General features: G+C 42.9%; 1 long non-coding RNA gene across 9 annotated transcripts; it reads right to left on the bottom strand.

Annotated features, from left to right (window-relative positions):
- Window positions 1–1,825: 1,825 nt before the first annotated feature.
- On the bottom strand, window positions 1,826–6,351 carry LOC125507019 (uncharacterized). Of its 9 annotated transcripts, none has more exons than XR_015601486.1 (4): window positions 5,744–6,339; window positions 4,606–5,472; window positions 3,443–4,396; window positions 1,826–3,348 (listed from the first exon to the last, which is right to left on the bottom strand). It is a non-coding gene; the product is annotated as an uncharacterized LOC125507019 (long non-coding RNA). The 9 variants fall into 9 exon arrangements; XR_015601485.1 differs by having other exon boundaries at window positions 1,826–4,396; window positions 4,606–4,647; window positions 5,294–5,472; window positions 5,744–6,338; XR_015601481.1 differs by having other exon boundaries at window positions 1,826–4,396; window positions 5,744–6,342.
- Window positions 6,352–6,647: the final 296 nt, after the last annotated feature.

Raw genomic sequence — 6,647 nt, 5'->3', positions numbered from 1 at the left:
GCAGAAGGTTAAACCGGCCTCCGGATCATGACTCTCCGCCGGGCTGACTTGACGGTTGTGGATCATCCTACGCCGGTTCATCCTCCTTCTCTCCACCCAGCAGCTGGAAGTCAATGGTTGCCCAGTCGATTCCAGTTAGGGCCTTGAATACAGCTTCGTCGCTTATAAGTGTGGAGGGATCAACATCAGTGGTGTAGGTATGCTTACGGAAAGGCGGGATAAGATTTTTCACATCATGAGTTGGCGCATTAACCCGTTTGTTGTCGGCGTCATAAATCAACTGGTAATGAGAAAGATCTGTCTCTTCAGCCAATTTGCTCGCTAATGGGCGCATTTCCTTCGTCAAAGCTCGGAGATCATCATTGTCAAAATTTGACCCGTCCTCCTTTATGCTCGGATAACCGCGTCCTATATCAGCCGGGTCAAGATCTGGTATCCACTAGTTGACCCGTTGCACCAAATGGCGCAGAGACCCGCTGAAGACATGTTGTCGATGAAAATAGTTTCATGCTACAAGAACCTTCAACTAAACCATCCGTTGCACCAAATGGCGCAGAGACCTGCTGATTCCATGTTAGCGATGAAAAGAAATCCATGGTTTAGTTGATATAGTTACGGGTACGCACATATGACAACAAATTTAATCTTTCTTATATGAAAAAACAGGTCTTGTTATCAACAATCAGATGTATATACACAACTAAATTTGGTAACATAGAGTTCTGTTTGAAACAAAATGTATATAACAAATCTAATCCTCTTTAGTAGGAAAAACATGGTATATTTTATTGTCTATAATGAGATGTATATACAAATTGTAATTTGGTAGCACAGAGTTATATATTCTATAAGATGTGAATGATGGACATCACATCCAGAGATATTCACATCAGCAAGAAAGTTGTCTACAATTCATGTGAATGATGTGGTTCGCCGAGGCGGCCGTTTCGGGGGCGTTGATTTCTGAGGGAGTCCAGGTGGTGATGATGATAGACACTCGATGGTCATTTGCGGATTACATGATCAGCGCAAATCCTGCATATTTCCCTCAGCGCAAATCCTGCATATTTCCCTTGCGAAGCTCGTCTTCAAACTCGGAGTTGTCAATTGTTCGCGTGTGTAGCCATCTGTTAGCATGTGGCCAGGTTGGCTGGTGGTACCCATGTTGTGTGGGTTGAGTTGTATTGGTTTTAGCCCGGTTTTCCTCAATTAACCAGGCAATTCTCACTATCTTCTAAGCCAATGAAAATGGAAGTCTTTTGCCTCGTTTTGAAATAATTAAATAAAACATCAGCGAGAAATAACATCCTTGGGCCAGCACCTGACTAAGTTGAAACGATATTGTTCCACGCCTTCCAAATATGCGAAGGATATTATCGATGTTGTCTTGGGCTTGCAGCCCTTCGGGTGGCATCACTTTCCAAACAAAGGAGAGATTGGTAGGAATCGAAAGGCCGAGGATTGACCAAATCACAACAACAAAATTGCGGTCATTTTTTTCATATATATACATGAAGTGTCAGGTCATAGCATTGCTGAAGTGGACTAAAATTCAGGAGAATGGATGAGAATAGAAATGATGTAAAGTCGGGTCTCGGTTTAATATGGGCATAAGAAAGTAGTATTTTAGTAGAGCTGTATCAGAATGCACAAAGGCTTAGTAACTGCAATACTAATTTACTCAAGGAAGAGCTGCACAATTTACTCAAGTAAGAGCTGCTCAATATTGTCGTCAGAACAAACTGTAATAGGATCGTGGGAATTATATGTTGATGTGTACACACCTTCACAATTATATAACTCTATGTAACAATGCACAAAGGAGTAGCAGCCACAATATTAATTTACTCCAGGAAGAACTGGTCAATTATGTCATCAGAACAAACTGTAATAGGATGGTGCAAATTCTGTAAACTTTGAACGGGCGCATAGTACCTTCCAAAGCCTATTAACATCAAGATGTAATAAGGCAAGAGAAAAATGATTGTAACTATCTTCTAATTGTTCAAACATTTGAGAAAGCTTAGAGAATCCGTCCTGCTGCCTTTTTCTCCAATGTTCTCTTCCTTCTTTTACCTGCAAAAATGAAGCATGTTCCACAAACTGGCAAAATCAGTGTTGTTACCAACAGACTTCCATATTATAAGAGGTATTCTGGAAGTATTTATGCTAACTAAATTCAGAAAAGACCAAAAGCATAATAATTTAGCAGCCCTATATAAGACTTGTTTCAATCCTCATGGTGCATCTCGAAGCCCTGCAATCGAAACTGGAACATCACTCGCACTGAAATCTCCAAACACCAGTTGATCTAACTAATCGAGCAAGTAGCAGTCTTGCACTGAAACCCCTAAACACCAGTTCAGTTATCCATATTATACACATCCCTGCTACTACAAATTCTGAAAAATGAGAAACTAGACCCTCAGCAACAACTGACATAAAGGCTAAACCAGAGCAATCAACCATTACTTCTGTCATGGCACAAAATTTCTAATAGAATCACATCTAAGAATGTCAATTGGAAGGAGAGAAAGGAACTCTAGGAATTCATGGTCGCAGATAAAGCAAATAAAATAATATTGTTCAGGAAACGAGATAATATCGGGGACACGAAAGGTTGTTCCGAGATGTTCCAGACAATCTAACAGTTAGACAGCACACAAAAAAATGGTTGAATCAAAGAGAAACTAAAAACCAGATTACAATATAAAGTGGTTACCTTTTTTGCTTAGGCAAAGGCCGACATGAACATTAGAAACCAAATTGAACTTATCTTTTTCTATGTAGTAAAAAACTGAACAAGTGTCTGTGTTTTTCATCAAAAGAAAAAAATGCATGGAGAGTAATATGCTTATGGCAGAATTAACATTGATAGCAGAAGAAGATACATACTGGAAATGTTGGACTAAATTTAGCCAACTTCACTAACAATGTAGAAATTGGCTTCAGTGTACTAACATAGTTATTTTGGATATAAGCAATCAACGACGAATTTAACATCAGAGATATCTGACCATTTTAAGTAACGAAAAAAGAGCCCAATAGCAAGATAGCACAACATAGAGCTGCATTGACCATTGGACCAAGCTCTGAGTAGAGAACCTACATTTAATATCCAATAACTGAAATTTGTGTGATACATCCATAAAGGAATATTAGTAGGACAGGTAGCGCTGGACATATTGTTTAAGCAAATAAATAGTCACTACTTTCTTGTGCGCAATGGAGCAGAAATTGGTGATCACAAGAGCAGAGTAGTCATGGTTGAGCCTGTTTTGACTTTCTTTTCTTATTCCACTTTGTAAAGGACAAAAGTGAACAAAAGCAAGCCAAAAACATATAGTACTCCCTCCGTAAACTAATATAAGAGTGTTTAGAATACTAAAATAGTGATCTAAACGCTCTTATATTAGTTTACAGAGGGAGTACCATTTAATGCCTCACAACAGTTTTTGCATGGCCAGTTAACCCTGAAAGAAGAAAGTCTGTGATATTACACTTAATATGTAAAAGAGGCTCAAACACAAAATTAAATTCAAAATAAAAGTAATGCTCATGTAGCATATTTTATATTTACAACACAAGACAGTACCGTCAAACGTTATATATTAGCTAGCTAAGTAGGAATCTCTCATTGGATTGTGCCTCAAACTATACCATGGAGGCATGAAACTAAGTATTTTTGGTCAGGAAAACAAAGATGCCCGCTTCCGCACCATGAATCGCAGAATTTTCATTTGATTGTACTCACAAAGCTATTTAAACATAAAAGGAAACAGTAGTACCTTGTATATTTGTACAACCTATCAAGAACAAAGTTGTGAATTAATCTCTTCGTATTGATGCCTTCATCACCAAGCCCACTATCACTGATGCCTTCTCTTCCGACACCATAAGTAGTGTGATCATTTTAGAAATATGACCAGTTATATTCTACTTGTATCTATCTCTATCTTGCGGTTCCACTGCTCATTGTCGTGGTTGCACTGCTCATGTCGGATTAGAGTTATGGTGCCCTGTGAAACACAAGCAAAGTTTGAACAATCCAATGGTTATATTCTACTTAAGCTGGGACCACTATGCATGATATTTTGTATGAATCGCTATGAGAGAGAGCTGAACAATTATATAGCAAATTGGGTGGCGTATTCAATTGTATCCATGGAAAATGTATTATGATCTCTAAACTACAGCAGTGTACAAAGAAACGACAACCAACGAAGGAAGCGGAGGCGGACGCTGACAGAGATGACAAACCCAAGTCTTGGAAGGATGACAGTCGGATAGATATCTCATCTCTACTTCTGCTCATCTCCATTTATTACGACACGACAACATATGTATATATATGATGTGCGCCCAACTCTGTCTTGAGCATTGCCCGCTGCTGAACCTGCACATGAAAAAACTGACAAATGTTCTTATTATTGTTCTGCCTTATGCAACTTCTACATAATATGAATAGGACTAAGAAGGTGTCGTATCCAGAAAATTCTTGACCATTAGTAACTTCTACATAATGCATCATATTTTGTATGTAATGTTGAAGTATCGACATCAAGATTACATGACAAAAAGTGGGAATTGAAGTGGCCAACTAACCAAGCCTAGGTGAAAGGAAATCTTGAATCTGTCCATTCATGTCTGATACAAAGAACTGATCATTAGCACTGTAATCCACACAAAGGTAGCTATTTTTGTTTTTCTTATATAAATCCAAGAAATACAACTAATACAATTTATCAAACTGTGATACCGACAAATTGAGTTCCATTGCCCTTCAGTGTTTAGCTGTTGCCTTTTAACCGGATTGTAGATAGCCTCAAAAAATGGCATATCGCTTTTCACTTACTTTCTAAGTGTCAATGCAGAACTTTGTGTGACACAAACCCTAACTTTTCCGACATGCAACGCTCCCCAGGAACATGGGAGGTCAATGGGTTCGTGTGTGTTGAAATAGACCTGGTCCCAGAGTATCACTCATCAGAACGACCGTCCAAGGCACAGATCAGCCAACATCGGCAATAAAATTGAGCAAGCTACAACAGAGGTAAGGGTAGGCTCTAAGGGTAACTCCAACGGTGACACCGACTTTTTCAGCTCTGTTTAGTCCCACAAGCCAAGGCTGTCTTGATTGCTCAAGACATGATTGTTTCAGCCAGTCATCATCGTCACCGCCCCTCTTTTTGGTCCAAAAATTAGGTTGCCTCTACACACCAAGCAACATGACCATGATACCCCGTTACATGTGTGCACACATCCAGCCATCAAGCTCAGGAGCTGCTCATACCTGGAGTCAACCGACCAAACCCCCACGATGCGGACGGCACGTCAGACGAACACCATACGGTTACCAGCCAACGCCACACCCGAATCCAAGGCAACAGAACGGCGGTCGCTGGCAGCGGTGCGGAACTAACGTGGCCGCCAACCTGACGATTGGCCAGTGATCAGGCAACAAGAGCTCGCCTGAATCAGCATAGGGTTTGGGTTGTAATCAAATGTAACAAAATGATGAGGTGAGAAAGATGGTGGAGCCTGTGTCTGAATCATTCAGCCTCTCATTATTTTGAGAAAATAGGCTCAAGACAAGGTATCATCTATAAGCCTGCTTAAGTGAGTTTCGTAGTGGAGTGTTCCTTGCAGTTCAGGAGCACACCACGGATTCTTGGTCATTCAAATAAAGAGCTTTTTCTCGGAGAGAGAGAGAGAGAGAGATAGAGAGAGATGGGGATCGTACCGGATCCAGAGCAACAGGTAGCCAAGCTGCGAGAAATCCATCGACAGCGGCTAAGATCCCGCGCCAGCCCGACAAATCCCTCGACCGGAACGCATCACGGGCCCCGCCGCTCGGTCCCCAGCCCACGCCGCCATGGATGTCCCCGCCGCACGGGAGGGGCGGCGAACCAGCGAGTCCGTCGGTCGGGAGCCTGGATGGCGCTGGTGGATCCCTCCATCATCGCCGCCCTTCGGGGAGGGGTGCGGCCCCAGCCGACGCGAGCCGGGTTGGCCACTCTCCCATCCGACGACGTGCCTCCTCTCCTCTTCCTCTCTTTCTCCCTCCTCTCTCTCCCTCTCATATTCTCTCTCCTACAGATCTAACAGAGCGCCGCCGCTGTCGCCCTTTGCCTGCAGGTCGGCGCCGTGGTGGGGATCCGGGAAGGAGGAGGGGGCGGAAGGGAGGAATGGTGCGGCGGCTGTGAGAAGGAGCGGGTGGCTGTGGACGGGGGGCTAGGGTTTGGTGCCGTTATGTCCAATGGGCTCCTCGCCCTAGCCACGGGACGCGCGGCGCGTGAGAAAAGGTTCACCCGCCCAAAGATGACCAGCTGCTGAGACAGCCAATGCAAATTTGAGACGAGCCCACTTGTTATTGGGCAAGGAAAATGACTCGGAGGTGAAAACGATTTAACTGTAAGTGAAGATCCAACGATGCAGCCAGCCAGAGGGGCAAATCCGACGGCCGACGAAGCTTGCAATCGGGGGAGCATTCTGGGAGCGAGTTGGCTAGCTTCTGTTTTGTTTTAAATGCTTTGGCCCGGATTAGCGCAGTTAGAGCACCTGCCCTTGTAGCTGATCTTTTTAACTCCTCAAACCGGGCAGGCAGCATTGACAGCTTCTCTAATATTTCCTTGATCAAAGTTGGG

This window comes from Triticum urartu, chromosome 1A (assembly GCF_056163025.1).
Source record: "Triticum urartu cultivar PI428250 chromosome 1A, HENAU_Tu73, whole genome shotgun sequence".
Taxonomy (NCBI): Eukaryota; Viridiplantae; Streptophyta; class Magnoliopsida; order Poales; family Poaceae; genus Triticum; species Triticum urartu.
This window is presented reverse-complemented; position numbering and strand designations above follow the sequence as displayed.